The sequence below is a fragment of the Trichosurus vulpecula genome, chromosome 2 (genome assembly GCF_011100635.1).
Source record: "Trichosurus vulpecula isolate mTriVul1 chromosome 2, mTriVul1.pri, whole genome shotgun sequence".
In the NCBI taxonomy this organism is placed as follows: domain Eukaryota; kingdom Metazoa; phylum Chordata; class Mammalia; order Diprotodontia; family Phalangeridae; genus Trichosurus; species Trichosurus vulpecula.
Genome location: NC_050574.1, coordinates 271411812 through 271421040, shown reverse-complemented (window position 1 = coordinate 271421040; position 9229 = coordinate 271411812).

The following is a 9229-nucleotide window of genomic DNA, read 5'->3' as shown; positions in this document are numbered from 1 at the left end:
CCAGAACTTTTGCAATCAAACTTTTGGCATGGAGTAGGGTTGTCTGCTGAAGGGTGTCCCAGCCTAGTTTGAGCTCAGATTTATAATAGCTGCTCGGCAAAATCATCTCTGCTCATTCCCGGTCTGCGGCTCCCCCTTCCCCTTTACCAACCCCGCCTCTCACCACCCACATTCTACCCCATTGCCTGTTTTCCGAGCTAACATCTGTGTCCTGCTTACTACGTTCCAGACGCTATGCTAGTCGATTTACAATTATCTCATTCGATCCTTAGAATAATCTTGGGAGGTAGGGGCTATAATTACCCCCAGATGAGGAAACTGAGGCAAATTCGGGTTAAGTGACTTGCTCAAGGTCACACAGCTAGTACGTGTCTGAAGGCACATTTGAACTCCGACCTCCTGACTCCAGGCCACAGTTCTAGCTCTATTTAAAACCCAACCATCAATTCCAACCATCAAATCAAGATTGCCTTCCTTTAGGAAGCTTTTCCTGACTACTCCAGTCCTCACTCATATTTCTCTTCTCTGCAGTCTTATTATGCCTATGATTTAACGTACCCTCCTTATCATCTTCTAATTTACTCATGTCATTATCTGTTTCTCCATATTATTCCAAGGTGGGAGCAGTAGCAAATGCTTCATTGATACATGCAGAATTCCAGGGCTAAAAAGGATCATCTAGTCCAACTTCTCCATTTTACAAATTAGGAAACTGAGTCCTAGAAAATTTAAGTGATTCCCCTGACCATAACTGGTCAGTAGCACAACCAGGATAAGGAACCCAGGTCTCCTAACTCCTAGTGCTCACTTCACAAGGAGTGTCTACATAGTGCAGAATTCTGGAACATCACCCACACCACATAGCATGCTTCTGGATACTTAGTCAATAAATACTTGACCAATACAATAAAGACCACTATATCCTGCAATATGTTTTGGTGGGAGTGAGGTAGCTGCTACAACAATAAAGAGCCTCTCCTGGCTTTCAGAATCTATTCCCCAGAGAGATGTGGCGGGTTTAGGTGTGCCAGAAGGACACCTGCTTTGTTCTCTGACCCTGAAAGAGAATGGCCAGTTTCACAAGAAGAAGTTCCAGTACGATGGAAAGTTTTGATAGTCACATCTAAGCTGTTCTGCCCACTGCTTCCTGTTCTGAATTATCAGCCAACACCATCCGGGGCCCACCATGAAGAGGATCAGCATGAAGGACACCGTCCCTACCTTGTGGGAATTCATCGGTTTAGGAAAACAGGAGACAAGAAATAGATGAAAAAGGAAGAGAATCATGTAAACAAAGCATACAAACAAGGGCGTGTTACTAAGTTATCATGAAAATCTCATATCTAAATATGAGGGGAAGCATGTTAGTTAACAAATCTGTGCTTGATAGGGTTGAGAAAAGCTTCTTAGTGGGGTGTGAAAGTTCACCAGAGTTTATAAGGAATAGGGACAAGCTCCATAAAGGAAAGATTTTGTAACTTGGGGGTGTCAAGGATTGTCATACACCAATCCTGGAAGGCAGCACCACGAGCAGCAAGTATCAAAGGAAGACCTATTCGAAGGACTGCTTGACCCAAGTAGAGAATCCAAAATCCTAAGCCAAGAGAAATGAAGGACAAAGACATACCAAAATGTTGAGTGAGAATGATCCTTTGCAAACTATCTACAAGCATTTACTAAGCACTATGCCAGGCACTGTGCAACATGCTGGGAATATAAGCACAAGGAATGAACTAATTGCTAGTCTCAAGGAGCTTGTTTTCCTTTTCATAGGCCAGCGCTTTAGAGCTGAGAAAAAAAAGCAGGGGAAATAAGCAATTTTTAATTATCGGTTATGAAGCCTTAACCGGTGAGCTGTTCCTTTCCCCTGTTTCATCTCAACCTCTGAAGCCTTGGCTTCCTTTTGCAAGATACCAGACTTAAAATAACCATAACCATAATGCTTTTGAGGAAGAAAAGTATGTGGTTCTCTCACCCTCTGTCTCACCGGAAAAGGAAAGTTTTTTGAGAGAAGAAAAGCCTTTGAAGTCCTCCCAGTCATCTCAGTGGTGATCTCTACCCACTGAAATGGAAAATCTGAAAGGAAGAGAGGAATGCTCATTACAAAGTTTTCCATCTGTAACTAGCAAAGAGTATTCCTGCGCTGCTGCAGTAAAGTCAGGTTTCTCCAAGTAGAGGTAGCAATTTGGGGGAGGGGGAAGAGATAGTTGCCAGAAGCTACTTGGGTTGTTAATCCTGAGTGGCAACACCTGTACCTATAAAAGGAGGCTAAAGTTTTTAATTCCAGTCCTCAAACATTCTCTCCTCCTATAAGTAAATTTGAACAAGCTTCATTGTTCCACTTTGAGAATGTTTTCTGTATTGTATATATCCAAATACATGTATACACACAATTATACACACACCTTTCTTTTTGTTAATGATTCCAACTTCGAGGCTGGTAATAATCCAAAAGGCAAACCCATGATAGTCACCCTGGGAAGTGCTAGTGTAGACCCACACCCACCAGACATAATTACAGAGTATAGGAAGAGGGAATCTTATTTAACTTCCGAAGAACTTTGATGTTTTGAACCAAGGATTCCCAACTGAGGTCCGAAGGACAGCTTTTCAGGTGGACCATTTCTACAATGGCTCCTTTTCACATTTTCCACTACAGTTACAAAAATATATGCATTTGCACATTGTCTTGGGGAGGAGGGAAGGGAAGGAGGGGGAGAAAATTTAAAACTCAAAATCTTATAAAAGTGAATGTTTAAAATATATACACACAAAGTGAGAGCCCATCCACGGAGGAGTAGCTGAATTGTAAATGGTTTATTTCAGAGCTCAAAGGTCATTTATTGTCTTACTCCCTCTTTTTACCTTTATTTAGTCACACAAGTATTTATTTTCTCTCTCTCCTACTCCACCCTCTTTGGACAATTTTACAAAAACAAACAATTTAAAAAAAATCTAAAACAATTAAGGAAAAAAAATTCAAACCCTCACAACAAACATTCATATTCTAGTAGAACAAATTCCCACATCGGTCATGTCCAAATATGCTAATCTCATTCTGGATTTTAAGTCCCATCACCTTTCTGGCAGAAGACTGGTGGAATTAGTCATCTTTGGTGAGTCCTCCAGACTAAAGATTTATCATTTCTATTAATCAGAGTTTCAGAGTCTTGCAACGTTGTTTTTCTCTATAATGTTGTCATTGCTTAAAATATTTCCCTAGGTCTGCTTATCTCACTCTGCATCAGATCATAAGGTCTTGCCTGTTTCCTTCGAATATTTCATCATTTCTTACGGAGCAATAATATTCCATTATATTCATATATATGGTATGTGAACGTAACGGGAATGTCATCATGCTATAAGAAATGACAAATATGAAGAATTCAGAGAAACTTAGGAAGACTTATGTGAACTGATGTAGTGAATAAGCAGAACCAGGAGAATAATTTTCATAATCACCACAATAATTTAAAGGAAAACAAGATTGAAAGATATCAGAACTTTGATGAATGAAGTGGCCAGTCTTAAATGTGGTAGTGAGGTAGTAGACTATAAGTGAAGAATAAGACACACGTTATGCTTTGTTTCATTTATCTGGACTCTGTGAAAACACAGTCATTGGGGAAGTCAAAGTCCCAGTGTTCTTAAATATTTACTTAATTTTAAAAAGATGCAAATTTGTTTCTAATCTCCCCAAATCCCCTTATATAAACACAAAGGCAATGTGGTATTATGGAAAATGCACTAGATTTGGAGATAGAAGACCAAAATTCAAATTCTGGCTCTGCTACTTGATAAATATGTGATGGAGGGCAGTCATTTCACTTCCTAATTTTTTTTCTCATTTTTAAAGTGATATGCCATTATATTCATATACCACAATTTGGTCAGTGACTCCCCAGTGGATGGAATCTTAGTTTCATCATCTGAAAAATGAGTGAATTGGATAGGATCTCTGCCAGCTTTAAAATTTGAACCTGTAAAGTATCTAGGGGCAGCTGCATTGGGCTTGTAATCAGGAAGACTCATCTTCATGAGTTTTGATCCAGCCTCAGACACTTATTAGCTATGTGACCCTGAGCAAATCACTTACCCTGTTTGCCTCAGTTTCCTCATCTCTAAAATGAGCTGGAGAAGGAAATGGCAAACCATTCCAGTATCTTTGCCAAGAAAACCCCAAATGGGGTCACCAAGAGTTGGACAGGACTAATTGACTAAACAACAACAATAAAACCAATAATGTAAGATGATTCTGAGCTTTTTTGGTCCTAATTCTGTTCTTACAGGAATCACCACACTTCTATATCCTTCTTCAGTCACCTGCCCTTGCTTTCAACTTACATGCGTGTCTCTTCTAAACAGGAACTGGTGGATAAGGATCTCTGTCCAGCCACGTTAGTCTCTTTAGAAAGCTTGCCTTTTTTTCCTCATTGCAATAATTTGTCTATAGAAATTCATTCTTGAGGGCTTCCCACCTCTTGGGCCAGCTTTCCCTATGGAATTTTGGGCCACAGTATCCTTCCTATTCTTTCTCTGAACCCTTGAAGCTTGCTGTCCCAAAAAGTATGTTATATTTTCAGACCATACCCAGCTTTCTTATCCTTTACCACAAATTCTATTCTATCATTTCCACTCCAGGAAGTGGTTCCCTTTTTTTAGTCAAAATCAGACCTAGACTAGCTGATTCCCCTTATTGTTTCCTCTATCTTTTTTATTTTTTAAGAATTTCGTTAATGCAATACAAAATTTATCAGCCACTCTGCTGTCGACAAAGACCGTGCTCTTCCAGAGAGTTGAAGTCCCTCATCATTTCAACCTCAAGGCTCTGTGCCAAACTTATGTTTTTTGAACTCATCAATCAAGGAAGGGGAGGAAGGGAATAAGCATTCACTTTTTACAAATATCTCATTTGGTCCTCAAAACAACCTCGCAAAGTAGGTGCTATGATTATGCCCATGCAATAGTTAAGGAAACTGAGGCAAACAGAGGTTAAGAGACTCGCCCAGGGTCACACAGCTAGTGTCTCAGGCCAGATAGTCTTCCATCATCATAGTTTTGAGTACTATCTCAAGTCTCAGTGATACTATTGATTGGAGAAATGCAAATGACAAGTGTTGGAGGGGATGTGGGAAAAATGATGGAATACTATTGTGCTATAAGAAATGATGAACAGCAAAGAGGGAATAACATACACACTCAATGGGTTATAGGAATCTATTTTACCCCATAGGAAAGTAGGAGGGGAAGGGGATAAGAGAAGGGATGGGGTAGGGTGATAGAAGGGAGGGCAGATTGGGGGAGGGAGTAGTCAGAAGTCTTACACTTTTGAGGAGGGACAGGGTGAAAGGAGAGAGAGAACAGAATAAATTGGATTGGGGATAGGATGGAGGGAAATACAATTAGCAATAGTAATTATGGAAAAAATTTTGAAACAGGTTTCTCTGATAAAGGCCTTATTTTTCAAACATAGAGAGAACTGAGTCAAATTTGTAAAAATAAGAGCCATTCCCCAATTGATAAGTGATCAAAATATATGATCAGTTTTCAGATGAAGTAATTAAAGCTATCTATAGCCATATGAAAAAATACTCTAACTCACTATTGATTGGAGAAATGCAAATTAAAACAATTCTGAGCTGCTACCTCAAACCTATTAGATTGGCTAATAGCACAGAAAAGGCAAATGACAAATGTTGGAGGGGATATGGGAAAAATGAGGCATTAATGCACTGCTGGTGGAATTGTGAACTGATTCAACCATTCTATAAAGCAATTTGGAACTCTGTCCAAAGGGCTACAAAACCATGCATACTCTTTGACCTAGCAATGCTACTGCTAGGTTTGTGTCCCAAAAGAGATAAAAAACAAAAAGGAAAAGGACCTACATGTACAAAAATATTTATAGCAGGTCTTTTCTGGGGGCAAAGAATTAGAAATTGAGGGGATGCCCATCAACCGGGGAATGACTGAACAAATTGTGGTATATGATTATGAAGGAATACTATTGTATTATAAGATATGATGAGCAGGATGCTCTCAGAAAAACCTGGAAAGACTTGCGTGAGCTGATGCAAAGTGAAATGTACTGTGTACAAAGTAACAGCAATATTGTAAGATGATCAGCTATGAATGACTTAGCTATTCTCAGCAATACAACAATCCAAGACAACTCTGAAGGACTTAAGATGAATAATGCTATCCATTCCCAGAGAAAGAACAGATGGTGTCTGAATACAGATTGAAGCATACTTTTAATTTCTTTATTTTTCTTGAGGTTATTTTTGGTCTGTGTTTTCTTTCACAACATGACTATTATGGAAGTGTTTTGCAAGACTACACATATATAGTATATGTCAAATTGCTTACCTTCTCAATGAGGACGGTGGGGAGAGAAGAAGGAAGAGAATTCGAAATTCAAAGTTTTAAAAATGAATGTTAAAAATTATTTCTGCTTGTAATTGGGGAAAAATCAAATACTAAATATATCAAAATTATTCTTTTAAAAAAAGAAATGATGAACAGGATGCTCTCAGAAAAACCTAGAAAGACTTATATGAACTGATGCAAAGTGAAATGAATAGAAGCAGGAAAACATCGTACACAGTAACAGCAATATTGTAAGATGATCAGCTGTGAATGACTTAGCTATTCTCAGCAATACAATGATCGAAGACAACTCTGAAAAACTTATGATGAAAAATGCTATCCATCCCCAGAGAAAGAACAGATGGTGTCTGAATACAGATTGAAAATACTTTTAACTTTATTTTTCTTGAGGTTTTTTTTTGGTCTATGTTTTCTTTTACAATATGACTAATATGGAAATATGTTTTGCATGACTACACATGTATAATCTATATCAAATTGCTTGCCTTCTCATTGGGGGGGGTGGGGAAGGAAGAAGGGAGAGAATTTAGAACTTGACATTTTAAAAATGAATGTTAAAAATGTTTTAACATGTAATTGGGGAAAATAAAATGCTAAATAAATAATTTTTAAAAATCTCAGTGATAATGAAATTGAACTATTTTTGTAGTTCAATGCTTGCTTTCCTCCAACCAGGAGATGGAATGTCACTGTGTTAAATATCCAGCAAGGGAGTTTAATTCAATGAATGCAATATCTAAATTGTTATTCAGTCGTGTCCAACTTTTCATGGCCTCATTTTGGGGTTTTTTGGCAAAGATACTAGAATGGTTGGCCATTTTGTTCTCTGGAAATTTTACAGATGAGGAAACTGAGGCAAACGGGGTTAAGTAACTTGCCCAGGGTCATGAAGCTAGTTAAATGTCTGAGGCTACATTTGAACTCAGTAAGATGAGTCTTCCTGACTCAGGGCCCAGCACCCTATTCACTTTGCCACCAAGCTGCCCTATATCTAAATTGACCACCAGGTTATCTACTTGAGTTGCCAGCTCAGGCCTCTCTTCTTTCTGGCAAATACCAGACAGATCAATCGGTCACTTTCTAATACCCTGAAGCTCCTTACTGTGCCACTAGGGGACCCTCAAGCTTGAAAAAACTTGTACTGTTTACCATCAGATATGGCTCATTTAACTTAGAAGTAGCCTCCTTGTTAACCCCTTGCTATCAAAGTTCCAATTTAGTCTAGAAAAAAGTTTTTTAACCCTTTCTTGAGTCATGGATCCCTTCGAAGTCTGGTGAAGCCTGTGGTCCCCTTCTCAGAATAATGTTTTTAAGTACCTAAAGTAAGATATTTATTACAAAGGATTACAAAAGTACAAATTACAAATATATTACGAAAGTATGACAAAAAACCCAATTATATTACAAAAGTCATCAAGATATTATAAAAATAAACAAGTTCACAGATCACAGATTAAGAACCCCTGATCTAGGAAATAAAATGGAATATTTACCAAAAAAAATTAAAAAGTGAAATCTACTCTCTAAATCTACGATTCTCCATGCACCCCATAGGTCGTCTATTCTGTCAGATCACTTCCCATTGCTTTCATAAATACAAACTTTTTTTTAAATTAAAGTTTTTTATTTTTTAGTTTATAACACTCAGTTCTGCATGCTTTTGAGTTCCAGATTTTCTTTTCCCCCCCTCTCCCCCAAGAAGGCATGGAATCCAATATATCTTCTACATATAACTTCTCATTAAACTTATTTACCCAATAGTCAAGTTGTAAAGAAGAACTATGACCAATGGAATGAATCATGGGAAAGAAGAAACAAAAACAAAAACAAAAGAGAAAAAAAGGAGAGCAAATAGTTTGCCTCAATCTGCATTCAGACTCCATAGTTCTTTCTCTGCATGTAGACAGCTCTCTCCATCATGAGTCCTTTGGAGTTGTTTTTGAGCCTTGTATTGCCGAGTGAAGTCTATCAAGGTTGGTCCTCACAGAATCCATATATCTGTGGTTGTGTACAATGTTCTCCTGGTTCTGCTCGTCTCACTCAGCATTATATCGTGTAGGTTTTTCCAGGTTATTATAAAGTCCGTATCTTCCCCATTTCTTATAGCATAATAGTATTCCATTAGCTTCATATACACAACTTGTTCAGCCATTCCCCAATTGATGGGCATCCCCTTGATTTCCAATTCTTTGCTACCACAAAAAGAGCTGCTATAAATATTTTTGTACATTCAGATCCCTTTCCCACTTGTATTATCTTTTTGGGATACAGCCCTAGAAGTGGTATTGCTGGGTCAAAGGGTATGCACAGTTTGATAGTGCTTTCTTTGGTCATAGTTCCAAATTGCTCTCCAGAATGGCTGGATCAGTTCACAACTCCACTAGCAATGTAACAGTGTTCCAATTTTCCCACATCCTCTCCAGCATTTATCATTTTCCTGTTTTGTCATTTTAGACAATCTGACAGGAGAGATGTGGTATCTCAGAGTTTGTTTTGATTTGCATTTCTGTAATCAGTAGTGATTTAGAGCATTTTTTCATATGCCTATAGATGTCTTTAATTTCTTCCTCTGAAAACTGTCTGTTCATATCCTTTGACCATTTCTGAATTGGGGAATGACAAACATTTTTAATCACATGGTTTTAATTACATGGAATTAAGTGTATAGAATTGCACACATTTCACTACACCTATTCCCTGTCCCCCATATTTTGTGCAGTTGTGAAATAGTTCTAATCCATGAATATTTACGTGTAAAGGGAAAATGGGGAGAGATTTTCATTCCTCTCATATCAGGCTCATTGTTTGGAAAAAAAAAACACGAGGAGCAGGAAATTTC